This window comes from Globicephala melas, chromosome 3 (genome assembly GCF_963455315.2).
Source record: "Globicephala melas chromosome 3, mGloMel1.2, whole genome shotgun sequence".
NCBI classification, from domain to species: Eukaryota; Metazoa; Chordata; class Mammalia; order Artiodactyla; family Delphinidae; genus Globicephala; species Globicephala melas.
The window spans coordinates 34,979,584-35,007,542 of NC_083316.1; the positions used below are offsets into that span (position 1 = coordinate 34,979,584).

Genomic DNA, 27,959 nt, shown 5'->3' on the forward strand with positions numbered 1-27,959 from the left:
AACTCCCATAAGGTTAATAGCTGATTTCTCAGCAGAAAGTCTACAAGCCAGAAGGGAGTGGCATGATATATTTAAAGTGATGAAAGGGAAGAACCTACAACCAAGATTACTCTACCCGACAAGGATCTCATTCAGATTTGTTGGAGAAATCAAAAGCTTTACAGACAAGCAAAATCTGAGAGAATTCAGCACCACCATACCAGCTCTACAACAAATGCTAAAGGAGCTTCTCTAAGTGAGAAACACAAGAGAAGAAAAGGACCTACAAAAACAAATCCAAAACAATTCAGAAAATGGTAATAGGAACATATATATTGATAATTACCTTAAACGTGAATGGATTAAATGCTCCAACCAAAAGACATAGAGTGGTTGAATGGATACAAAAACAAGACTCATATATATGCTGTCTACAAGAGACCCACTTCAGACCAAGGGACACATACAGAATGAAAGTGAAGGGATGGAAAAAGATATTCCATGCAAATGGAAATCAAAGGAAAGCTGGAATAGCAATACTCATATCAGATAAAATAGACTTTAAAATAAAGAATGTTACAAGAGACAAGGAAGGACACTACGTAATGATCAAGGGGTCAATCCAAGAAGAAAATATAACAATTATAAATATACATGCAACCAACATAGGAGCACCTCAATACATAAGGCAACTGCTAACAGCTATAAAAGAGGAAATCGACAGTAACACAGTAATAATGGGGGACTTTAACACCTCACTTACACCAATGGACAGATCATCCAAACAGAATATTAATAAGGAAACACAGCTTTAAATGACACAATAGACCAGATAGATTTAATTGATATTTATAGGACATTCCATCAAAAACGGCAGATTATACTTTCTTCTCAAGTATGCACGGCACATTCTCCAGGATAGATCACATCTTGGGTCACAAATCAAGCCTCAGTAAATTTAAGAAAATTGAAATTCTACCAAGCATCTTTTCTGACGACAACACTATGAGATTAGAAATCAATTACAGGGAAAAAAACGTAAAAAACACAAACACATGGAGACTAAACAATACGTTACTAAATAACAAAGAGATCACTGAAGAAATCAAAGAAGAAATCAAAAAATACCTAGAGACAAATGACAATGAAAACATGACAATCCAAAACCTATGGATGCAGCAAAAGTAGTTCTAAGAGGGAAGTTTATAGCAATACAATCCTATCTCAAGAAACAACAAACACCTCAAATAAACAATCTACCCTTATACCTAAAAGAACTAGAGGAAGAGGAACAAACAAAACCAAAAATTAGTAGAAGGAAAGAAATCCTAAAGATCAGAGCAGAAAAAAATGAAATAGAAACAAAGAAAATAATAGCAGAGATCAATAAAACTAAAAGGTGGTTCTTTGAGTAGATAAACAAAATTGATAAACCATTAGCCAGACTCATCAAGAAAAAGAGGGAGAGGACTCAAATCATTAAAATTAGAAATGAAAAACGAGAAGTTACAACAGATACCACAGAAATATAGGGCTTCCCTGGTGGCGCGGTGGTTGGGGGTCCGCCTGCCGATGCAGGGGGCGGGAGTTCGTGCCCCGGTCCGGGAGGATCCCGCGTGCCGCGGAGCGGCTGGGCCCGTGGGCCGTGGCCGCTGGGCCTGTGCGTCCGGAGCCTGTGCTCCGCAACGGGAGAGGCCACGGCGGTGAGAGGCCTGCGTACCACAAAAAAAAAAAAAAAAAAAAAAGAAATACAAAGCATCCTAAGAGACTACTACAAGCAACTCTATGCCAATAAAATGGACAACCTGGAAGAAATGGACAAATCCTTAGAAAGGTATAAAATTCCAAGACTGAACCAGGAAGAAATAGAAAATATGAACAGACCAATCACAAGTAATGAAATTGAAACTGTGATTAAAAATCTTCCAACAAACAAAATTCTAGCAGCAGATGGCTTCACATTTAGAGAAGAGCTAACACCCATCCTCCTCAAACTCTTCCAAAAGATTTCAGAGGAAGGAACACGGCCAAACTCATTCTATGAGGCCACCATCACCCTGATACCAAAATCAGACAAAGATACTACAAAAAAGAAAATTACAGACCAATATCACTGATGAATATAGATGCAAAAATCCTCAACAAAATACTAGCAAACAGAATCCAACAGCACATTAAAAGGATCATACACCATGATCAAGTGGGATTTCTCCCAGAGATGCAAGGATCCTTCAATATATGCAAATCAATCAATGTGATACACCATATTAACAAATTGAGGAATAAAAACCATATGATCAACTCAATAGATGCAGAAAAAGATTTTGACAAAATTCAACACCAATTTATGATAAAAACTCTCCAGAAAGTGGGCATAGAGGGAACCTACCTCAACATAATAAAGGCCATATATGACAAACCCACAGCAAACATCATTCTCAATGGTGAAAAACTGAAAGCATTTCCTCTAAGATCAGGAAGAAGACAAGGATGCCCACTCTCACCACTATTATTCAACATAGTTTTGGAAGTCTTAGCCACGGCAATCAGAGAAGAAAAACAAATAAAAGGAATACAAATTGGAAAAGAAGAAGTAGAACTGTCACTGTTTGCAAATGACATGATACTATACATAGTGAATACTAAAGATGCTACCAGAAAACTACTAGAGCTAATTAATGAATCTGGTAAAGTTGCAGGATACTAAATTACTGCAGAGAAATCTCTTGCATTCCTATACACTAATGGTGAAAATCTGAAAGAGAAATTAAGGAAACACTCCCATTTACCACTGCAACAAAAAGAATAAAATACCTAGGATTAAACCTACCTAGGGAGACAAAAGGCCTGTTTGCAGAAAACTATAAGACACTGATGAAAGAAATTAATGATGATACCAACAGATGGAGAGATATACCGTGTTCTTGGACTGGAAGAATCAATATTGTGAAAATGACTATACTACCCAAAGCAATCTACAGATTCAATGCAATCCCTATCAAATTACCAATGGCATTTTTTACCGAACTGGAAGAAAAAAATCTTCAAATTTATATGGAGACACAAAAGACTCCGAATAGCCAAAGCGGTCTTGAGGGGAAAAAACGGAGCTGGAGGAATCAGGCTCCTGGACTTCAGACTATACTATAAAGCTACAGTAATCAAGACAATATGGTACTGGCACAAAACAAATATAGATCAATGGATAGAAAGCCCAGAGATAAACCCATGCACCTATGGTCAACTAATCTATGACAAAGGAGGCAAGGATATACAATGGACAAAAGACAGTCTCTTCAATAAGTCGTGCTGGGAGAACTGGACAGCTACAGGTAAAAGAATGAAATTAGAACACTCCCTAACACCATATACAAAAATAAACTCAAAATGGATTAGGGACCTAAATGTAAGACCGGACACTATAAAACTCTTAGAGGAAAACATAGGAAGAACACTCTTGGACATAAATCACAGCATGATCCTTTTTGATCCACCTCCTAGAGTAATGGAAATAAAAATAAACAAATGGGACCTAATGAAACTTAAAAGTTTTTGCACAGCAAAGTAAACTACAAACAAAACAAAAAGACAACCCTCAGAATGGGAGAAAATATTTGCAAATGAATCATCAGACAAAGGATTAATCTCCAAAATACATAAACAGCTAATGCAGCTCAATATTAAAAAAACAAACGACCCAATCGAAAAATAGGCAGAAGACCTAAATAGACATTTCTCCAAAGAAGACATGCAGATGGCCAAGAAGCACATGAAAAGCTGCTCAACATCACTAATTATTAGGGAAATGCAAGTCAAAACTACAATGAGGTATCACCTCACACCAGTTAGAATGGGCATCATCAGAAAATCTACAAACAACAAATGCTGGAGAGGGTGTGGAGAAAAAGGAACCCTCTTGCACTGTTGGTGGGAATGTAAATTGATACAGCCACTATGGAGAACAGTACGGAGGTTCCTTAAAAAACTAAAAATAGAACTACCATATGACCCAGCAATCTGATTACTGGGCATATACCCAGAGAAAACCATAATTCTAAAAGACACATGCAACCCAATGTTCAATGCAGCACTATTTACAATAGCCAGGACATGGAAGCAACCTAAATGCCCATCGTCAGATGAATGGATTAAGAAGATGTGATACATTTGTACAATGGAATATTACTCAGCCATAAAAAGGAATGAAATTGGGTCATTTGTAGAGACGTGGATGGATCTAGAGACTGTCATACAGATTGAAGTAAATCAAAGAGGAAAACAAATACGTATAATGCATATATGTGGAACCTAGAAAAATGGTACAGATGAACCTGTTTGCAGGGCAGAAATGGAGACACAGATGCAGAGAATGAATGTATGGCCACCAAGGGGGGAAAGTGGTGGGGAGGGGGTGGTGTGATGAATTGGGAGATTGGGATTGACATATATACACTAATATGTATAAAATGGATAACTAATAAGAACCTGCTGTATAAAAAAATAAATAAAATATAATTCTAAAAAAAAAGATCCTTCACAGCGCTACTGTTTCTGAGCTGCCTCTGTTGTTCTACACTGGGAAGATAGGGCAGCAAGACAGTGGCGTAGGTTTTATGTCCCCGGCTTTTTGGAAGAAAAGTAACTGTAAGGATTGAATCTGAGAAGAAACAAACCATAGCCTGTTAGGCTTTGCTCTGTACAACACTGCTAAACCTCTCACTGCAATGACCCAGAAGTGTTTCCACCAATTTCATAACTTCTAAATCTAAACTACACTAACACCATCCCCAGGCCTGACCAGACCAGCCTCTTTTGTGGCATATTTAGAATTTCTATTTTTAAAAGAATCATCTCCAGCTTCTAACTAAAACCCTTCATTTGGGTAGAAATGTATCACAAAGCACATCATATGCAGAGCATTCAAGCAGAAAAGCTATCATGTCTTCTTTGAAATCCACCAGGGAGCAAGAATTACAGAGTTTTTCCTTAGTAAATTCTGCGACCAGATAAATTAACAAAGTACAGATTACCTCCTGAGCTAAACTCTTTTCATGATAGCATAATCCAACCTTAACCTAGGATGTGCCAAGAAGTCTAACAACTCCTCCCCAGGAAAGAATGCACGTCTCCTCCCTGACTTGTGCTGAGACCATAATCTGCTGGGCACAGAGATGGAGTGCCAACACTCAGAAGAAATAAAAGAAACTGATTATAGTGGGAGCTGGAATGAGTGACCAGCCTTAGCCCACTGTGAACTCTTCCTTTCTTCAGAATATACAAATAAACTGGGTCTGTATTAAGCCTACGGGAAGGGAGGCCTTATGGGGATTTTTATCATAACCATCATTCTCTGAGTCATTTTTGCTTGAATGGTTTTAAGACCTCTCAAGAAAGTTGGGTTAATAACGATGCCAATTTTTTTTCCTTTTTTTTTTTAACATCTTTATTGGAGTGTAATTGCTTTACCATGTTGTGTTAGTTTCTGCTGTATAACAAAGCAAATCAGCTATATGTATACATATATTCCCATATCCCCTCCCTCCTGCGTCTCCCTCCCACCCTCCCTATCCCACCCCTCTAGGTGGTCACAAAGCACCGAGCTGATCTCCCTGTGCTATGTGGCTGCTTCCCACTAGCTAGCTATTTTACATTTGGTGGTGTATGTATGTCAGTGCTACTCTCTCACCAAATTTTAATGTAAACAATTCTTATTGAAAGTAAAACTCTCTAATCTATTGCTTTATGTTGTTAATGGAAGACAGTTTTCAACCTTAGTCTGAATCAAAGTAGTTGACTTAGTTTGGCTATACTACCTGTTTCTTAAACCAAAGCAGTTGTATTACTTTCACCTTTATAAAAAATCATTGCTTTTAAAAAAATTACAGAAGTTGTCTTTGCTCACTGAAAAAAAATCTAAAACATCAAAACTATATAAAGACTGAATTTGTGAAAGTTTTAAACTCACTAGAAAATTCAAACAGTACACAATACTATATGAAATACAGAGTGAATATTCACCTTTCCCCACTTGCCCTTTCCCATATCCCCTCTCTAGGGGTAACCCAGATCTTTTGCTATGCATTCTTACAAAAGTTGGTTCATACTTTAGTTTTCTGCAACTATTTTTATTTAATAATAGATCACTAACAGCAGCCCATATCAGTGAAGACTAGTCTATCTCATTCTCGGTATATTTGCATCCCACTCCATTGTATAAACTTTTGATTTAATTGATTATACTACGGAGTATTTTGTCATCAAGTTGTCTGTATTGCTATTAAATATGGAATAAATATCGTTGTCCATATGTCTTTTTACTCAGGTAGACGTTACTGTTGGACAATCCCAGAAGTAGAATCGATGGTTCAAAGGGTATGCAGAATTTAAATTTTTATATATGTTGCCAAATTGTCTTTTGAAAATGTTACTAACCATACATTACCATCATTATATGGGAGTGTGCCTTTCCTCATGTACTTGCCATTCTAGATGTTATCTCTTTTTTTAATTTAATTTTTATTTTATATTGGGGTATAGTTGACTTACAATGTTTTGTTAGTTTCAGTTGTACAGAAAAGTGGTTACGTTATACATATACATATATCCATTCTTCTTCAGATTCTTTTCCCATATAGGTTATTATAGAATATTGGGTAGACTTCCCTGTGCTATACAGTAGGTCCTTATTGATTATCTATTTTATCAATCTTTTTGATGTGCTAATTCCCCATTTGGAAATCACTGAAAACGTTATCACCTTCAGAGACAAATTTCCAAATATGGAAATGCGATTTTATTTATTCCAACATTCTAAGTTTGAGAAAGATTTGGATGCATATTTTATATACCAAAAACTAAGAGGTGGAATAAGTGACTACACTAAGGAGAACTATGCATCAGCAGCTAAGAATCCTTCCTCCCATCGGGTGGTCCCCAAATTGATAAGAATTAAAACAGTGGTGGCGATCCCCAAGTTACTTTCAAGGTTTCAGTCTTTCCATCTTTTCAAGATTGAGTATAATGAGGTGAAATATCATAGGCTTTGAAGTCTTAGAACTGAGATCAAATCTCTACTCTCATTCTGAGTAAGTGAATGAATGCTCTCTTGGTTGGGTTTCCTCAAATGAAAAGTGGTGGTATTTGGGCTGATCTCAAGGCAGAGTTAACTATGTAAGGTAATAAATGATAGCTGTGATGAGCAAATGGATGAATATGACCATGTAAAAATTAAATGTCTTTTCATAGAAACAATATACCATTTTACCAAAACAATATACCAAAGTCAAAAGATAAACAATATAGAATCATTTTTAAATTGCCTTCATTCATATAATTTAGCAAAATTTTGTGAGTTTATAAGTATATACCTCTAAAAGTGGAATTTCTGGGTGAAAGAATACATGCATTTAAAACTTTATCAACATGCCAAATGATCCTGAAAATCGATTTTGCCTATTTACATTCTCAATCGACATTGAATAAGAATGTCTTTGTCCCCACACCCTGACTAATAGTGCATATTATTAACATGTTTTATCTTTTCCAGTATGATAGATTAAAAAAAAAGTTTTTTATTGTTTTGATTTACACTTTTAGCAGTGAATAAATTTGAGCATCTTTTCATGTTTATAATTATTTTAATTTTTCTATTTTTCTGTGAATTATCTCTTCTTATCTTTGAAGTGTCTATTTTTCTATTGGGTAACTTGTCTATTTTTTAGAAATCAGTTTTTAAGAGCCCTTTATAGTTAATTAAGTCTTTCTTCTGTCTTATCTGTTGCAAATAAATTTTCATTCTATATTCTTTTGTGTTCATTTTTTTTACCATGGGAATATGCTATGTTTTAAAATTAAAATTCTAGAATATATGTAAACATATATTATATTATGATGTATCTATATCTGTGTATAATCACTTTCTTCTAATGCAAAATATACATTACCCATAATAAAGCCAGATAGGAAACATGAAACACCAAATTCCTGCCCACTGAGTGAAACTATGTTAACCCAATTTTATCTCACAGTGATCTGCAGCTCAATTTTGTATTTATATAAAGAGATTAATGAAAATGGGAATATAAGTGAACTTATACTTGGTACACAATCTCCTTCAAAGTATGGAATTCTTGGGGAAAACCATAAATTAAGCAACTACTTTGTTTTAAAAATTATAAGCACTTAATTCATCCCTGTGAATGTGTAAATAGTTTCTCATAAATTAATTTGTGGCTCATCTTAAATAAATATTTGAATTTTGACAAGACCGTTCTACAAACAAAGCCTTAACCAAAAGAAGAGATTTTGACATTGGAATTGCATGCCCAGAAAGACAAATCTGGGGTACAGCAGTGTGAGAAGACAGTGGGGAATTTTATTAGAGGAAACTTTGATGACCTTGATTCATGCCACAAAAATTGGGCTGCTGATTCCACCAGTCCTATTATGACCACTTTCAATAACTGAAAGTTACTAATGCTGTTTATTTCTGCAAACTTATTTCTGGAGAGTGCTCTAAAGGGGAAAAAAACAGGCTCTACGTTTTGATGATTTTCATTTTGGAATCAACACCCATCAGGCATCAGGCATGCAAATGTGGTTTAAAATTTTATTAACGTCTTCGTGAGTTACAAACATAAGTGAAACAGTCGATGTATTTACAGTAAACCTAATAAACCTCCAGATAATGCAGTAGTTAGGTCAATCTTTTACTTCAAGTAATCCCATGAAAGCCGAGAATTGTAAATAAATCTCAAATATCTTATTCATTTTGTTTTCTGTTTATCTGGATGGATTTTGCTCAAACCCTGGGACACATAGTTCCACAGATTAAGATTTTTATGAACTACAAGTGCAATTACAATTTTAAATACCAGCATTCTCAAATCTAAGATATTACTAAATTAAAATAACTTTGAACCAAAACTTTCTGTGGTCACTATGAAATAAATACTTTATGTTCTTACAATTAAATTTTACCAATGGCTTTGAGTTAAAAAAGAGTTAAAGATGAGTGTGAGATTGCCTCTAATTTCTGGCAGCATTTTCCCACTTTGGTATCTGCACATGAATTTTCAGAGGGAAAGAATGTCCCTCAGTCTCGTCTTATACAACATCACTAATACATCATCCAGCCCACTATGTTGAGTCCCTGTATGATGACCTTCAGGAACAATTTCTTGTATGTTTTGGTTTCAGAAGAAGATGCACTTCTAAGCAATTCTTGGCTTTCACCCTATGGAAAGTATACATCTTATAATGGATCATGTTTTCTTATTTCTTATGGTCACAAAGAAGCTCAGAGCCAAAACTGTGGCCCACTTCTAGCAAATGAACAGGATGTTATAATATTTACTTCAAGAGCTAACTATCCTTGCCTGTTATCTTAGTTTTATACCCTATTTTTCTTCCATTCCCATTTTTTCATGTTTTATTTATTCATCTTTATGGCTTATATATTTCTCCAGAAGGCACCTCAAATCCTCTTTTAGAAGATGGGGGCTAGGAAAATATTAAACAGATAGATATAAATAAGGCAAATAAATAATAAAATAGATAATAAGGCATATTGACAGAATAAAAACTGTCTATTATATATAAAAATTATATAATAAATTGATGAGAGGTAGTACCTCATTTCACATTGTACAATGAACGTGTTTCTAGAATGTTGCTTGTGAATCAAATTATTTTAAAGCGAATATACATTTAATCTACTAGAGGAGCTAGTAGAATGGCATTATGAAATGCCATTCAAGCATTTCATAAAGCACAGAATGTTAGCATCATATGAACACTCAACTTCTGATATAGATGAGGTTTTTGTTATGCAGACTCAGGTTTTATGTTCCCTGATTTAAAAGAAAACTATTTACAAATGGAGTATAATCTTTAAAAGTTGTGAATCACTATGTTGTACACAAGAAACATAATATTGTAAATCAACTATACCTCAATTAAAAAAAAAGAAAACTAGAGTGTAAAACTGTAAAAGTCCTTGTTCTTTCATTCCCCCTACTCCCTCCCACTTTCTAAAATTTTTCACTCCTAGAGGAAACCACAGTTAATAATTTAATGTAATTTTTCCATATAATTTAAAAAATTAGTATTCATATCAACAATATATATTATATATAGAGAGAGGTTGGGGGAAATTTTTAAAGTTTTCTGTGGTCTGCTGGTTTAAAAATAGAAGATAGACAAAATGGTTGGCATGGATAACTGGAGAAGCTGTGGAGGAGTCCCAAGAACGGACTTGACCCAGAAAGGCTCTGGGTTCCCATCCAACTCCTATAACTATCTAATTGCATGATTTGGTCCAGTTGCTTTACTTCTTTAACCAGCTTCCTCACTGATAGAGGATAATCACACCTTCCTCATGGGACTGCTGTGAAGAAAAATTGACATAATTGCTGTGAATGTGCTCGGAATACTCTATAGTGTTAGGAAAACGTAGGAGAAAAAAATTTATGAAGCAAATTTAATTTAAACAGACATTCTGATTTATTATTTGCCTACAACAGTTGAGACCTATTGACTTAGCTCTCAAATTCTTTTATCCAAGATATTGTGAGTTCCTCTGGTTAACACATCTCAGCCTTCACCTGGTTCAGCAAGTGCTGCAGAGGGCCAGGGACCTTGAGTAAAGTTCTGTTACCCTGCAAGCCCTCGCTCTCCTCAAGGAGTTCTCCAGCAGTTCCTCCCCTCACCTGACCTTTCCTGGTTTCACTGGGTAGACAATGGGTGGTAGGCAGGTCGGTTCCTTTCGTATGCAAAGCGTTCAGTATTCTTCCTCTTGGGTTTTCATTATTCCCTGGAGAAGTCTGATTAGCAAACTAGATTGATAGTTTATTTAGTAGCTGGAAATACGCTGTGTGCCTAATTTCTATAAAAATTGCTATGAAAAACTTTTTCATACCTGCTCAGATCCCTTTCTCATGCACATCTTTTTTTGCTTTTATAGTCCCACCTCTTTTAAAAATAAAGAGGATAGAAGGAAAGAACCACGTAATATGTGAAGATAAAAAGTAGGAAAGGATCGAATGTGAAAGAAAAGAAGGGATGGAAATGCCCTGATCATGGTAAGGTTGCTAAATTCACTTCCTTGGAGTGTAGGCTGACTGACAACAGGTGGAAATTGGATCAGAGCTGGGGGCTCCCACCACATCTACTGGACTTCAAGGCTTCTGCCATTTCCATTACTCCAGAACACCTAGTTGGAAGCTCATGGCCCTCCTCTATCTTGTGGTGACCATAATGGGATTGAATTTGATACTGGGAACAGCAATTTATGAAGGATTTTGATGAATTGGAGTGTATACTAAGGTGGAGGTCCAGCATGGTGTAGGATCTGGAAACCTCATCACATGAGAAGTAGTGGGAAGACCTGCATGTGTTTGGCCTGGAGGAGAGATAACTTATGGTGAGATATGTGGAAAGTGTGTCTCATGAAAAAAAGCAAATTTAAATTTCTAAATTTTCCCTATGTGCTCTAGAGATAGGATCAGGTATAAATAATAGAATAGCAGATTCTGGCTAAAGTACTCTTAACAAATGGTGCAGTCACAAAATGGAACTCGGTTCCCAATGAGGGAGCTAATGGCTTACTCATCAATATAATTATCCAGACAGAAGCTGGAGGACCATCTATCAGATGCTTTTCACAAACAAGCTTTTGCATTTGGTGGGAGGATAGAGGAAATAATCTCAAAATATTAAAAAAAATTTTTTTAAATTTTTACACTTAAGTCATTTAAAGGGAAACATTCATTCATGAGTCTCTGTTGAGACCTATCTTGTTTGGCTCCTTTCCACCCACTGGCTGCACATGGATGGCATTGCCCAGGTCCTGAGCTTTTCTGGGGATGGTTCTGAGTCCACTAGAGAGAGTCCAGGCAATCATATTCCTTTTAGTTTTTAAGAGCTCTGAATCGAAATACCAATTTTTTTTGAAATTCATAAAATAAATGGTGATTTTAAGCTTTAATTCTGGCTCTGGGACCTCCTCATAAGTCTTGGCTAAGAATTTCCAGATCATGAAATAGTTTTTCCCCTGTTGCCTTTCAATAGAGGAAAGAAAAAATGAATACATTCCTCAGCTGTTTTCTTCCCTTCATGATTCCCCTGCCATCCTCTCAACCAAGGCAATTGAGGGTGAGGGCTGGGGACAGGGGTGGGGAGCGTCAAGGGTGCTCTTCCAGGGTGTTCACAGCATCACATGCTCAACTCCACAATATGCCCTGAGTCCTGGGCAAGGAAGGAATTCCCAGCATTCTTCCACCTGTTACCTGGCTTTCCTGAAACCCTTATCCTACTATAGTTTCCTCTGAGCAGCACTTCAGTGATTTACCTATTTATTATGTTTATTATTGTTCACTGCCTCTCCCAAATAGAATGTAAGCCCCATGAGGGCAAGGTCTTTGTAAACGTGCCATGTAAGTTTTGTTCCCTGAGGCATCTTACGTTCATAGAACAAATCTGTCATGGTGCAGGCTCTTCAACATTTGTTGAAAGAACCTAGTGGATGGGAATTCAGTGTTAGTTTCAAAAATCCTTTAAAGTAGGTGTGCTTTATTTCTAGAATCTTACTAGTTTTACCAGTAAATATTGTATTAGTTTGGATCCCCCAGGAAAACAGGACCAGTAGGAGTTTGCGAGACTACAGCAGTAATTCAGGTGAAAGACCATGGTGGTTCGGACCAGATGTTAGGCATGGAGGGGTCAGGAAGTGACCCGATTTTGAATGTGGAGTGTGAGAAAATGTGGAGGATGGCAGTTCAGAGCTCTGTATAAAGATCTGGGTTTGAGATACAAATTTGGAAGTTCTACATTTTCATTCAATTTGGTTAAGCATTTATTGGGCATCGTACCATTTGCTGGGCACCAACGTAGACATTTTAGGTACAGATACTCAGAATATATAGTGCCTCCCTCAGAGGTCTCATAATTAATGGGAAAAGTATACATGTTAGTAAAAACTGAAATATTTAATACAAGTAGGTATAAAGACCCATGAGGATGCAGATGCAGGGATAGTTAATTAATTAATTCCACCTTTGGGAAAAGCCAGGCACTAAACAATTGAGCTGGAATTTGAAGGTTAAGGAGAATTTCCCTATATGGTCTCCAGGCAGCGGGGAAGGAATGGTAAGTACAGTTTCACATTTCATGAGGTAAATGTACTCTGGCATGCCTTAACTTGTAGCAAGTTAGTTAATTCAGTACCTGATACATTCTCCCTCATAATCTGGAAACTATAAAGAGGCAAATACTACTATAGACCTATACATGATCATATATGAGATCAGAGAATCTCTATTCAGGGGGCTTAAAAAGGACTGCCTTTCATGTAAGTTGCAAATTTATGTCTGGTTCCATAATTTTTTACATTAACCAATGTTTTCTGTGCATGATGACCTTTCTCCCAAAGACGGAGCAGTCAGCTTCCCTGTCTCACAGAATGAAGGCTCCAGATGAACCCAGAGGAAGAAAGAAGGTAATCTTTCTTTGCTAAGCATGGCCCTGAAATCATCTCAGGGTATAAACGATAGAACTTAGAAAATATTTTGTGAGTCCCTCTGGCACCTGCTAGAAGATTCTCTGAGCTTGAGGGTGAGGGGGGCGGGCAAGAATGAGAAGGCACAGAAGGGATATAAAGAGAGAATTTGGCAGTGTCAGAGTCTGAAAGGCCAAATTGGAAGTTCATCTCAGAAGGAGTGGAGTCAGCATTCGTGGACTGCCTGGTCTCCAGTGCTGCCCTTTCAGCCAGCTTGGCAGTACTGACCACCCAGCAGGTGTTCTGCCTGCCTGTGCCCTAATCTCTCTCTATGTGGGCAATTCCCCTTTTAAAAACTCCAGACATTGGTAAGCACTCCTACTGCTCTAGCAAAGCATGGAACCCCAGAAATCAAGGGATTAGGGGTGGTTCTTAGGGAAAGGAAGCCTCATTATAGTTGAGTGGGATACAGCTAGAGCAGGACCAGTTCAAGATCAACACCCATCCTGCCTCCTGCCTCAGAATGGGACAGTGTGGTCCACACCCCTACTAGAATCTTTCCCCCTCCTTTCATTCTGGGTGTCTTTGCCTTGAACAGTTGGGTTGTTGAGCCACAGCTGAGCGCCAGAAAAGACTCTAAGGAACAGAATTTTCCACTTCTTGGATTCCTTTAAAAAGAAGGGTATCTTATGTGACATCTGCTGCCCGAAGTCTTTGGTACTATGCTCCTTCCCAAGTCTTGGCATACCTGTGCTATTTTCCATGCCCTGGGGATTTTTTATTCTAGTGCTAAGAAGCTTGGTTTCTTTAAGTTGTTGCTTAAACATTTCTCTCCGGGTATAAATTTGGCTTTGTGTCTGGGAACCCTGTAAAAAAAATGTCATTTAGTAAGCCGAATCTGTTAAATAAATGATGTTACAACTGGCTGTCAGTAATAAAGTAAATAGTAAAAAGATAGCATGATGGGCTGCTCTGTCAGATCTCAGACAACCTGGAAGTGGACTTTTGAACTTTCTACTTAGAAAAGCATGTGGTGACTGGGAGTTTGATGCTTTAACAAAATGACAGGCTTATGCAGAACGATACTGACTTTCTGAAGCACTTTGACAGCTTCTTCTCTCACTTTCTTTTCACTGCAGTAGAATGAGGTGGGCAGGCCCGTACTTGACAGATGTCCAGCGCAAGACATTTAAACACCACGTTCCCTAGGTCACACACAAGTACAGTTCTCAGGCCGAGGTCTGTGTCTGGACACCCTGCTTCCCTGTGCTCCAGTTTCTGGACATACCCCTATTCTAACATGCCTCGTGTCCTTGGTAAATTACTTCATCTCTCTTGCCTCCGTTTTCTAACCTCTGAAGTAAGGTCCTTTAACTATCTTTTCACCATGCCCCAGGGAGCAGGAGTTTGGAAATTGGTTGCAGGTGTAAAGAGGCAATGTTTGGTTTGCCAGTTACGCTTTCCAAGCTGTCTTGTCCGTTTCCCCCCCTCCCTACCCCCCCCGCCCCCATTCCAGCAGAAAGCTAACCTTTCTGTAAGCGTTCCCTTGAATTTGTTGACTGCATTTAGGTTCTTTTAGGTCCTGCCTTCTTTTTGGGAACAGGGGTGGGCGGAGAGGAAGGAAGTGTCCTGCAACTACCAATATTTTCCTCTAGGAGGAGCCGCACAGCCCAGATGAGAGTGACACGCACCAACTCCAACTCCTCGCCGGGGAACGCTTCATCCCAGTTCCGCGGAGTGCTCGGTCCGAACTGCGCTCGGCGCCTCCCCAGCGGGTCTCGAACCAGCCGCCCTGAGCTCCCGCTTCCCCTCGCTGCGGCAGCCTGGATCCCGAGGGCGGCGGGCCGGGCGCGGCGTGACCCCTAGTGAACGGCGCCCGCCGGTTCTCACCCCTCCCCTCCCCTCCCATCCTCCCTTCCCGTTTCACCCCTCCCCTCCCCCTCCCCAAGCCTGACAGCCCCGGAGCTGCCAAGCAGGGCGCAGCCATGGGAAGAGGAGGCGGTCTAGGGAGCGGCGGCGGCGGCAGCAGCGGCGGCTGCTGCAGCGGCGGCGGCGGCGGCTGCTGCTGCTGAGCCGAGGCAGCGGCGAGGACCCCGGGCTGGGGCCGCGCAGGCCGGAGGGCCCCGCGCCCTCGGCCCCAGCGCGGCCGCGAACCGCTCTCTCTCTCCGGAGGCGAGGCTCGGAGGTACTGGAAGGGAGCTCCGGAATCGGGCTCTGATTTTCCCCATGTTGTGTCGGGGGGCCTGGGAGTGGAGCCTGGGACGCCAGTTGTTTATGAAAGTGGGGATCTGTCTTATGTATTTACACGGATAATTTTTGTCCTGGTGACTTGGGGGTTGGCACTGCTCCCCTCCTCTTCACCAAGAAGTTGTTTTCTGCTGGTGGGTAGTTGTAACCCGATCCACGCTCTCAACGTGTGCGTGTGTGTATGTGTAAGTGGGTGGGGGCGTCAGGGAGTTGGGGGTGACAGGCGAACCATCCCACGCTGGCGCCTGCTCCCACCCGCGTTTGCGGTGCCTGGAGGGGCTTCCTCCGAAGCCAGTTTTGTTAAAGTCTTAGAAGTTTTGCGACTGTTTCTGTTTGACATCATCAGCCAGCCGGGCTGGGGCAGGAACTGCTGAGGCTTCGCTGCTAAGCGGGGAGAGGTCCTGGCTGCGCCGCGGGAGGAGAGGGGAGGTTGTTCGGCTGTGCGCCTCTACACCGCGCGCTCCTTCCCAAAGCGCACCACCCTTGCGCGTTTCTGCGGACTGCAGCCGCGCATTGGCACCAGCGGAGCTGGGGTCAGTTAGAGTCACGGCCACCAGTCCCCATGAGCTGGGGTGGGTGGAGATCGTGGCGAGCCGAACTCCTCCAGCCCTGAACACACTCGTGGTTATGAAATCAACCAGGCTTAAAGTTTTGACAGAATTGCCCGAGGCAAGAGAGCCGCGCGGGTGAGTGGGGTAGCGACGGGTCTGGGGAGAAGACTCCGGCGGCGCGCAGAGGGTGCTGGGCAGGGTCACCCACTTGCGGGTGCACAGGGAAGTCTGTTTTGGGGTAAGTGCTTTATATATGAGCCTGAGCGGGGGGTACGCCTGCTGGGGTCATGCTGTGGGAGTGGGTGGCCCGGTGCAGGGTCAGTGGGCTGAATGGGTGTACGTGCGCGCTGTGTGTGTGCGCGCGGTGTGTGTGCGCGCGTGTGTGCGCCTGGGGGGGGGGGCGTGTCGGAGTCTGAGCCAGTAGGGTGTGCAGGGGGGTTGGAGGGAGGAGGCCAGAGAGGTGCCGCCCGCCTGTTTGTGCCGCCAGGAGACCTTGGAAGGGACGGGGAAAGGTAACAGGAGGCCAGAGGGTTGGGAAGTCTCAGGAGTTTCTGAACAGGATTTAAGTACCACGGACTTTAAAATACTAATCCCTTTGCCTTCGAAAGTCTGGAGGTGGAGGTTTCTGGAGCTCTCAGGAGACCTGCATAGGAGGACGGAGGGTCTAGGAGACGTGTTAATGTGTGGGTTCAGAAGCCCGGCGACGCGGACCCAGGTTGGATCCGTGGATCTGAGATTCCCAGGGTACTGTTGTGCACAGCCTCTGGGGTGTTTAGACTCCCTGGTGTGTGTGCCTGGGAAGGCACTCATCTTTCCTCACCTGAGCAGGTGGTGTCATCCTGGAAGTCCTCCTCTCTGGGGTGCCAGGGTATAGACCTTGGAGGTCTATAGTATTGAAACATTTCCAGAAATTAAAATGCTGGATAGGAACGAAATAAAATGATTTAGTAGACAGAATTGTTGGTTCCATCTTTTCTGTGATTGAGGATTCTTCTTCCTTTTGAGAAAAACAAAGCTCAGTGTTCCCAGATTAGATTTCAAGGGGTCTGGCCATTCGTGGTTTCCCTTCAGATGGACTTTAGATGGAGCTGGAAGGATGTGTTTTAAGTCCAGAGACCACTGGAAAACTTCATTCTTAGCTTAAGTATGTCCCGTCTCTCATCTTCTTCCACCCTCGTAAACTTTTTGCTTCATGTGAGTCTAAGGAAAGTTGGTGAGTCAACATTCAGCTTTTCTTTTGGAGTAAATATATCACAGTGAAATTATAGCTTGGGTCTCCTGAATGGCATGGAAAACCAACACTTAATGGGCAGAGGTGTGAAATGAAAATCTATAAATGCATTGACAAAGCGACGACACGAGTGCATTTTTTTCCAAACTGAGCATAACTTTGTCTTGCAAATATTTGTTCTAGGCAGAGTTTGGGGCTGTGTTTTTGATTGTTAGTTTTTAGACAGCAGACTTCGCATCATAAACCTCTTAAAAATGGATTCTAGATGCCTTTTCTGTGCTATCTCTGGTGCCTGTGTTAACAGATGTATACGGTGCTTAGTAACCTATGGAATTGTGTTGAGTATCTTGTTAGCTCAAGACAAAATGTTTATAGCATAATGTAATAAATGAGCCCTAGCTGCACTCTGCTTCTGCTAATCGCGTGAAGCACCCCAGCATGGAAACAAATCTTGAAGTTGGTCCAACTTGGCGAGCCTTTTTGGCTATCTGCTGGTAAGCGTTGTTAATGTAAAGATAAATCTGAGTGATACACTGAGAATGTGGCACAGCAAATTGTTTAGCTCAGGAAAAAGGCATGGGTTATATTTTTTAAATCTGTTAATCTTAAGCTTCTCTGGTCATTCCACTGGTAAATTGCACAATTCTGGAGATTTGGTTTACTTTCAGGGAAGACATTTTTTAAAAGTATGTCAATAATGAAAATAACTTCTATTTATTAGTGTGTTCACATGCGTCCATACAAACCGTCACTTTTTCTTCTTAAAAAAGAAAACCCTGGGCTTCCCTGGTGGCGCAGTGGTTGGGAGTCCGCCTGCCGATGCAGGGGACACGGGTTCGTGCCCCGGTCCGGGAGGATCCCACATGCCGCGGAGCGGCTGGGCCCGTGAGCCATGGCCGCTGAGCCTGCGCGTCCGGAGCCTGTGCTCCGTAATGGGAGAGGCCACAATGGTGAGAGGCCCACATACCACACAAAAAATAAATAAATAAATAAAAAGAAAACCCTATAATATCTGTGGTAGTGACAAATAATATGAGTATTCAAATCACGTAATCACTTTCTGAATCTTGAATTGATAAGAACTGAAGTTCGGTAAGGCTGAAGTCAGACCTTGGCTAATTGGGTAAACAAGGCAACACAGGATGCCTTTTTGGCAAGTGATTTTTTTTCAACCCGGGGCAATATAATGGAAACAATATACTCAATAACATGGTTGATTAGTATGATCACCGACTTTATAGGTAACTCCCTACTGGGGCAAGAACTTCCACTTCAGTAGCCCTCCATGTTAGTGGGCCAGCTTACCTCTCCCTGGAAATAATCAGATGGAAATCCTGCTGCCTCACTAGCCAGTCCATTCTAGGGGAGATTTATGTTTAGAGAGTTCTGCCTGTACTGAATCAACACTTTCTTCTGCTCACTGGCCTAGTATTAAGTTGCTGGAACCACACACAATGAATCTAATCTCTCTTCCCTTTAAGTGCTGTATTGGAAAACAAACAGTATGCTCCTTCTTCCTGAATTATTTTTTGCCTGTTCTTGGAGCTGTTCCTCACCCACTGTGGGGTGCCACCCTTTTCTGCCCTGACCAGGATGCCTCGAGTCCACATTCTCTCCATCCCTCCTAATGTACGTCATTGAAAACAGAGATGTGAAATCCTTAGTCCTGGACTTTCTATATCTGTTAAGTCAGCTTAATATTCATGAGCTGTTTTAGCCATCTCATTACACTGTTCACTAATTTCAAACCTGTAAACAACTCATTCTTTTCAGATTATTAATCATCCACAGTCAAAACATTATGATGATAGTTTCAAAACATTTGTTCATGCCTGAACTCCCAATAAATCTGTGGAAAGTATAATACTGTGCAGGTAAATAGAATTCTACATGCAGTGAAGACAGCTACCTAATTTCTTACTGTCAAGGAATACCAAGCCCCAGAACAGCAGAAGTAGAATGTTCTGAAGACAAGCAAATTGCAACTGCATGTTACAGACAGGTAGAGACTACATTGCGAGGTATTCTTTTCACGGACCTCATTGTGTCTGCTTCCATGAGCATGAGTCAGTACTAGCAATCAGCATTTATTGAAGGCTTGTTCTATCCAAGTCCTAGACACTATGCCATCTGGCCATAAATGAGGTGAAAGTACATCAGACAGAAACGCTTCTTCAGGAAACTGGGATTTAAGGTGTCCATACAGGACATGAACTGAGTCAACAACCTCATCTTCCTCTGGAGGTAAATGCTTGCCAATGCCACGGGGAAGTCTAGAGCAGGTGTATCTGGCCATCAGCCCTAAGGGAGTTCCCTGATGCTCCTCACTTACCAAGTCCTCTCCTTGGAGTAAGGAAGCAAAGCTGGTATATACAGGACACACAGGGGAGAGGGTGTGCTTCAAAGGCAACCACTTTGGGACCCATCAGAGCTCAGTTTGAGTCTGAGCTTTACCACCAACATGCAAATTAACTCCTCTGAGACTCACTTTTCTCCTCTGTGAGAATGCTAATGCCTACCGCCTGGGGCTGAGGCATTTCCACACAAAGTCTGTAGCATTTATGGCCTGTACTTCGCATTAGACACCTATCTGTTATGATTGATTTCTCTTTTGTGTATCCATCTGAGGCTTCTTGACTAAATTATGAGTTTCCCAGCTGAGAATCTGACACAGATGAGAATCTTCTGTCTTCCTGCAGGAAATGGTTATGGTTGACGATGATGACAGTGTTGTTTATTTCAGCAAGTCTGGATGTGAAAGAAATGACTCTTTCTTCTTGGCAAAGAGAGAAAACCAACCTGTGATATAGACTGACATCTGGGCCTATCAGAAGGCCCTACCGTGTGCACAGACCTTCAGTCAGGACAAGGGGCCAATGAGAGTCTTGTGCTCTTAGATGAAATTGTCCGTGCTGTCCCCCTCGCGCGCGCGCGTGCGTGTGTGTGTGTGTGTGTGTGTTTGTGTGTGTGTTTGCTTTGCTAGACCCACTGATAAGTATTTGGACATATAAGTTCTAAACCAAAGTTCAACTTTGATATAAGAAACCTGCAAGTTAGGATGGCATCATGTGAAATAATAGTAAACTAGGGTGTCAGGAAACCTGGGTCCCCTCTAAGCTCTACCTCTAACAGGCTTTGTAATTGTTGCAAACTATTGAATTTCTTGGGTTTCATATTTCTTACACATTAATAACAAATAAACAACAACAAAAAAAGAGGAGTAAACAAGATGACCTCTTAGGATTCTTTTCAGGGCTATGTTTGAATCCATCAAATTATTGAATTTCTCTTTTTTCTCAGCTCTTTTGGAGCTTTGCTTGAATGTCTGCGGGAACACCTATTTCATTCATTTCCAGTTTCATGGTCTTTTTACATATCTGTCTTCCTTGCTAGGCTGTGGGTTTTTCAAGAGCAGAAAATAAATTTTATTCATTTTTATATTTTTCCACTCTGCTGAATGCTGTAAACATAGCATTACAGCATGTGGGAAGAGTGTTAGTTGAATTAACGTGGGCTGCTTTGGACAGTCAGGCTATAATTTATATCACTTATTTAACAATACACAACAATTTTGAATATAAGCATCAGGAAATAGTGTTTGCTGATTCTTTTCCCTTACCATTAATTTTTTTTTTAATCAATGAAGTAAAACAGATAAAAATGTAATCACATCTGTGCTTCCAGCTCCCATTCTAAACAATAACCGCTCATCATGGTCTGAAGCAGGAGGTCTTTCTGAAGTAGTTGCTTTTCTTTTGTTGTTGTTTTTGCTTTGAGCTAAAGAAAATTCCACGATGAGTACCAGACCCTTAAACGAAGGATGACAGAGAGGGTCATTGTTTAGTCTCAACTTCTTTGTTGGGTGTCTCTCACTACCTTTTAATATAGGTAAATGAAGCCTTAGGTCAGGCACAAATTTCACTTACTAATGATTCATAGGAAGGCAGTGATTTCTGTCAGAAATTGTTGGGCTGTGTGATTAGCATCTCAAATTACCTTCAAATATTCCATTCCAAAATTAGTAGGTAATTTCTTCTACAGAGTCCTTAAAACTTCCAGATGTGTTTACTGCTCTGATTAGGGCTTGCGTCTTCTGTTATTGACTAGACTTCAGTCAGTTTTCTTTAGAAGAACATCATTATAATCCCAGTGAATTCTTCTTCTTATATTGTGAATTCGTTTAAACATAAACAAGTCTATCCCCCAGCTGGCTGGGCTTCTAAGTGGAAAGTGTATCCTAGGGAAAACACTCACTTCATGGAGATTTGGCGCCGGTGGTAGAAAGCACCCTGATAAATCCCTCAGTCAGCAGTAGAACCAAAAGGGCTTGCAAATTGAACAGGTGCTTTGATGTATTTATCTATGGTGGACAGCCTGCTATGCTAGACATTTGCTATAATAACTCCTTGATTGTATCCTCAGTTGTTTATCGAATGAAACATTTAAAGTAGTATATAATTAAAAACCTTAAAAGAGGCATCCCTCTTTGTTCCTTTAGTTTATTAGAAATATGATAGTCACTGGTACAAAGAAAAGCTCTTTTTTTTTCTTGTTTAAAAAATGTACTTTATCATAGTAAGCATCACATCCATCTTTTTTTATCTTTGAGTGGCCATATAAAAAAAAAAAGTAGAGTGAGACCATTACAAAGCAGAGTCTTACATAGTTCTCTCCCCATGCTCATTAAAATAGAAGGTGCTACCATGATGCAGAAAACAGCTCATCTCAAGTTTGATGACGGCTGATGAGTCTTCAGTCAGACTGCCAATTTTGATTGCTATCAGTCAGGAAATCAGCCTTTGTCCTTGGTCAGGATGATGGCATATGATCCTGCTTCACCCTATCAGCTGCTTCTTTGGACATCTTCAAGCTATGTAATTGTTATCCCAGAAAACCTCAATTTGGTAAAGCAAAGTAAAGAAGAGCCTTGAAAAGCATATGTGAAGGAGAAATAAAAAGATTCCTAAAGACAAAACCTCTACAGTGGCTTCTTCCCAAAGGAGTAGAAGAAAATACTAGAATCCCTGGACAAGATGATGATGACTGAAGAAAAGACACCATTTTTATACCTAGCAAGTCTGAAATATTAAAGAAAGAGCAGCAAAATGAAGAGGAAGGATTTCTTTCCTATCAGCAGTCAGTGTAGCATCTTATTTCCAATAGGGGCATTGGCAAAACAGTACTCTGCTTGTCATAGAATAAACATTCAATAAATATTTTATTAATGACGTTAGTATGTAGTAAAACACAGAGAGAAATTGAATTGTTGACAAGAAGTATGTGGAGAGTTGGGGACAAAGGGACGTGGATAGGATCAGGTGATAACTGGGATCTCAGCTCGTAATGCAAATTTGGTATATTTCTCCTTAGATTAATGATGGCACCCAAACCTGATGGCCAGCTTCCCAAAGTGGATCTTGTTCAGGGCCTTGGAAACATCTAGAACTTTTTAATATCTGAAGCAAGACGGAGACATTTTGAATTTTTCTGTAGGACTCAGTAGCACTGGGGAGACACATCCAATTTGCCAGCTCAGCATTCCATTGAAGGGGTATCCTGTAACCTCCTTTCTCATTGCATAGTCCAGAGTTTTTCTTTACACCTTCATGATTCCACTGGACCCTTTCCTGCTTGAACTCCTAATTTGTGGATGAAAATTTGGTGAGGTGGGATTTCTATGACTTTGGGAATTCTCTATCTTTGATATACATTTTATTTAAAAAAAATACTTTTGACTGTGGGAAATTTTACATAAACAAAGTAAAGAAAATAGTATTTTGAGCCTCAGGTACCCATTACTCAGCTTCCAGAGTCATCAATATTTTGCTAATCTTCTTTCATCTTTCCACCGTGCCCCTGAGTATTTTAAAGCAGTCTCAGACATCTTGTCCTTTCCTTTTGTAGATGTAAATATTATACTTTAGGATGCATATCTAACAAGTAAGCCTCCCGTTTTTAATAACTGCATGGTCTGTATTTTATGGAGGATAGAGAGATAATACTTTATGAAAGGACATTATCCTTTTCAGGCCTGACTCTGTGATATGATGGAGGTGTGATTGTGTGTGTGTGTGTGTGTGTGTGTGTACACACACATTTATACACATACGCATCCATATAGGACTGGTCCTCTTTTGTAATTCAGGCCCCAGCTCAAATGTCACCTTCTCAAAAGGACTTCTCTGACCCCTAGCTAGAGTAACCTTTCCCCAACTAGGTCATGCTATTGTATAACCCTGTTTTAGTTTCTTCACAGCACTTACCACTATCTAATATTATCTTATTTATTAATTTATTTTTCCTTTTTTTGTCCATCTCCACCAACAAAAATGTAAGCTCCCTAATAGTAGTGACCTTTTCTGTTCACTTTATATCCCATAGAAAATCCTTCCTAAGTTTTGGTTGAATGAATGCATTTTAAGTAGTTAATGGAAGTTTTGTTAGCATTCTTCCAAAAATTTATTTTCCTTCCACACGTCCAAAAATGCATGACTTTCATGTGCCAATTCCTAGTGTATTTATAATTTGGTGAGATTTCCTCATGGTATGGAGTGAGGGACCAAAGATAATCCAGGATAGTTGTAATCTCTCTCCATAAATGACCTTAGACTGATATATTCAAGAGCCACTTCACTTGATCAGCAAATATAGTTATGAGTAGCATCTCGGTTTGGATTTCTCCCAGAAGAAAGCCATAACACAAGGATTCAGGTAAAAGTTTATTTGAGAAAGTGAAAAAAGGAAGCGAAAGGAGCCAATAAAGGGTGTGTTATGAAGCAAGTTACCGTCATTGGCAACTGGAGTTTGTCATCTTCCTGGAGAGATTTTGGGAGCCCAGGCAAAATACACACCTAAGCCCTCTCACCCAAGGTTGAAAGAGTTGGAATAATTTACCCACCAACTTCCATCAGTCACTAATTCCTGGTCACTAACATTCAGGAGGGCAAAGCAATCTGGAGATGCAAGAGAGAACCTTCAGGCAGAGAAATACAGGTGCTGGCCGTTAGAAATTAGGCAGTGTGCCCTATTAGGGGTGAGAGGGCATGGTTGGGGAAGGGACAGGCATCTTGCACTGGATAACACAATATGATTTTTTTAAATAAATCTTTATTTCTCCACTTGCCCATCCCCTATCCTTGGTGCCTTTTGATGGGCATGCAGTCTTTGACAAAACTGTATTATGAAACATGCATGGTATATTTCTTAGTAAGCTGGATTAACTGTCAGCCTTGGATCTGTGGAACATTTTCAGAGCCTAACTAATAATTGTAAAACCTGTTATCTTGATATACACATACATTGACCGTAAAGCTCATCAGAAAGTTACCCCATGCTCTAATAATAAAGTTTTGATCCAGGGCCCAATTATAGGCTTGGAAGCAAAGCACCTCTATAGAGCAGGCATTGATGTTGTGTAATCATTCAAATATTTTATTATTTTATAATGTGCTTAAGTCTGGATAGTTAACATCCATTTCTCAGTCTTTCCATAGTTACTATCCTTTTTTTTTTTTTTTTTTACATATTCCATGAGGGATATGGAATATTCAGTGAAATCTTTGACTGATCTTTATACTTTCAATAGCCCAAATGAAAATTACCCTTGGTTGCCTTGGAACTTGGGGCATAAAATTCAGAAGAAATTTTTATAAATTATTCAAGCTTTGACTCTGGGAAGATAAACAACATGGATATGTAGGCTAACCAATGCTTAAATTCCTCTAACCTCTAATTCTAAATTCAGAAAAGAATAGGCTTTAAGGTTTTTGTTAATTTTTGCTTTGATTACAAGTTGTTGGAAGCTTAGAGTTAGTATCTAATAACACAATCTATGTAAAACACAAATTATTGGCTCAGAATGAGATCTAACTTCTAAGAAGATACAAAGGGACAATCATGTAAAAATGGTCTTTGTTTTCTTAGAAGGAATAAACAGGGATTGACTGAAAGGTAATCCCTTCAGATTCTAATGTTTAAAGCATTGCACATTTTTAAAGGAGAAAAAGCATTACCTTTCAGATCACATGTATGAAACTGTTTACTTAAATGGCTACCTTAGGTTGGCATGGTTTTAAATCATGACCTTTAATCAAATGGTCAAAGGACCGTTTGACCTTTGACCTTTGTGTTTGTGATACAGGCACAATCTGTTAATGCAGATTTACAGACTGCGCTCCAGCAAGCCCCCTCAGGGCCCTTGGGGTGTCCAGAGCAGAGGGCCAAGCTGGCTGCACTGCATGCTTCCCACCCGCAGAGTGCCGTGCTTTCATCTGTTGTATGTACAACACTTCTGAGAACGTTTAAGTTGAAGGGACAGCCTCTGTTCTTTAAAAAAGCAGGCAAACAAAAGTATTTAAACCGTTATATATTTCCTTATTTTGTTTAGACTGCTTTTCTGACCACTTCTCTTTAGGAAGTACTTCTTCTCTTTAGGAAGCCCTTGGATTTCTAGAGGAAAAACTAGCTGTTCTATGTCACATTAGCTTTTCTATGTCTAACTTCAGATTTACTTCCGTAACAGTGAGATTGTAAGCTCCTACAGGGCAAAGGACTGTGTATTCTTTACTCGGTGGGCACTCAATAGTTTGCTTCACCAATAACTGTTGTATGGGCAACGTTAAGGAAGTGCTTACTATTACCAGGGGCTATTCCAAGGCCTTTTTTCATGTTATGTTATTTAATCCCACACAAAACCCCCATGAGCCACCTGATTCTGCATTTGGTGAAACTATGACATAGGGAAGTTAAATTTATGCAAGGACCCACAGCTGTAAGTAGCACGGTCAAGATTCAAACACAGCTCTTCCTAATTCCGAGTGTGGCCAACTCCCATGCTTCTAGCCACTGCCTATGTGGTGGTTTTAAAAATATGCCCACAAATTCTCTGATACTCTTCCCATCAAGAGGTGGAGTCCAGGTTTCCCTCCCTCGGAGTGGGGGCTGGACTTCGTGACTAACGAACAGAATAATGTAGAAGTGAAGATGTGCAACTTCAGAGACTAAATCATTCAGAGACACTGTGGCTTCTGTCTTGGTTGCTCTGTCTTTTGGACCATTCATGCTGGGGGAAACCAACAGCCGTGTTTTGAGCTGCCCTATGGAGAGGCCCACCCGGAAAGAAAGTGAGGGATTCCCATGGCCAGTGTGGAATGAAGAGCTCAGGCCCCCAACCCAATAGCCAATGCGAAACCGAAGCCTCTTGACAGCAGCCACCATAGGAGTGACCTTGGAGGTGGAGCCTTCAGCACCAGTCCAGCCTCAGAATGACTGCAGTCCCCTCCCCGCCAACAACTTGACTGCAACCTTGTGAAAGACCCTGAGCCAGCGAAGCCTCTTCTAGGTCCCTGCCCCTAGACTGTAAGATAATAAATGCTTGTTGTTCGAAACTGCTAAATTTTGAGTTAACTTGTCATGCAGTAATAGATAGCTAAGGCAGCCTAACACTGCCTTGATCATTAAAAAAATAAATTGTCTTCATTTTATTAAATCTTAAATTTTGAAATATTGATCCAGCAAGGAGAAATTTTCCAGAAAAAGAACAGTTGCCAAATGTGAGTAGTGAAATATTAATGCCCCGTCAACATAATAGTTATAATGACTTCCCTGGGATTTGGGATTTTGTAATTCAAAGGACAGCTGCCTTAAAAGTCCATGATTTAAAAGGAAGGGTATTAATAATAACCACATTGTTGAAGAGAGCATTTTGAACATTTAAAAAATTCTTGTGGGAAAACTCAGGAAGTATTTTGTTTCGTAAGTTATCACTCAAAATCTTAAGTTGTCAGGAGCGCGCTTGCACTGTACATTATTTAAAGAGAGATATAAAACAAAGTTGAATTTTAACCTCTTCCCTAGTGATTTCACTCAGCTTTTCAAAGGGGGTCCTAAAAGCTCATAGGTCAAGCCGTGTCTTGGTTTGCTCTGCCTGCCAAATTGAATTAACTCTGCTTTATGGCCACTTGCAGTTTAATAAATTACTTGGACTTTGATTAATATCTTTTGAGCTTAAGCCCAAGAATTTGTATAAGACTTTGGGACATAGTGCTGTAAACTTATTTAAAGATGGACTCTGAGAGCTGGAAGGGATAGGTTAGTGTTGGTTTTAGTACATGTATAGGTTCTGAATTTGGAGCATTTTAAGATCCTTATGGAAGATCCTAAATTATTTGCCTTTTTAAAAAATATGTGAAAGTGATTTTTTTCTTATATATCTACAAAGTAAGTGATTTAAGTAAGTTAAGGAATTCATTCATGAAGTGGATATGGCTAGTTCTTGTTTGGTTTTAAGAATGAATACAGAGATACTGGTTTTCCTTCCCTACGTTGGAGAACACAGATCAGACCCTGCTAGTCCTTCCCTTTCAATGTTTTTTCCTCCATGCAGCCTATTTTAAAGTATTTAAAAAATACTTTTTATATTGAACTGAACTTGAAAGTTTATGCTTGACATTGATTC

At 40.0% G+C, this 27,959-nt stretch overlaps 1 protein-coding gene across 3 annotated transcripts in view; it reads left to right on the top strand.

Moving 5' to 3' along the window:
* GHR (growth hormone receptor) overlaps positions 1-27,959 on the top strand; it is a 316,755-nt gene that overhangs the window by 27,991 nt on the left and 260,805 nt on the right. For 2 of the 3 annotated variants that reach the window (XM_060295740.1, XM_030882018.2), the window contains 4 exons: positions 6,302-6,351; positions 10,943-11,060; positions 13,409-13,474; positions 15,130-15,659. The gene's annotated coding sequence lies outside the window, so the exon portion shown is untranslated. Of the gene's footprint in view, positions 1-6,301; positions 6,352-10,942; positions 11,061-13,408; positions 13,475-15,129; positions 15,660-16,274; positions 16,408-27,959 lie in introns of those variants that run through there. The other variant, XM_060295742.1, reaches the window with a different exon arrangement.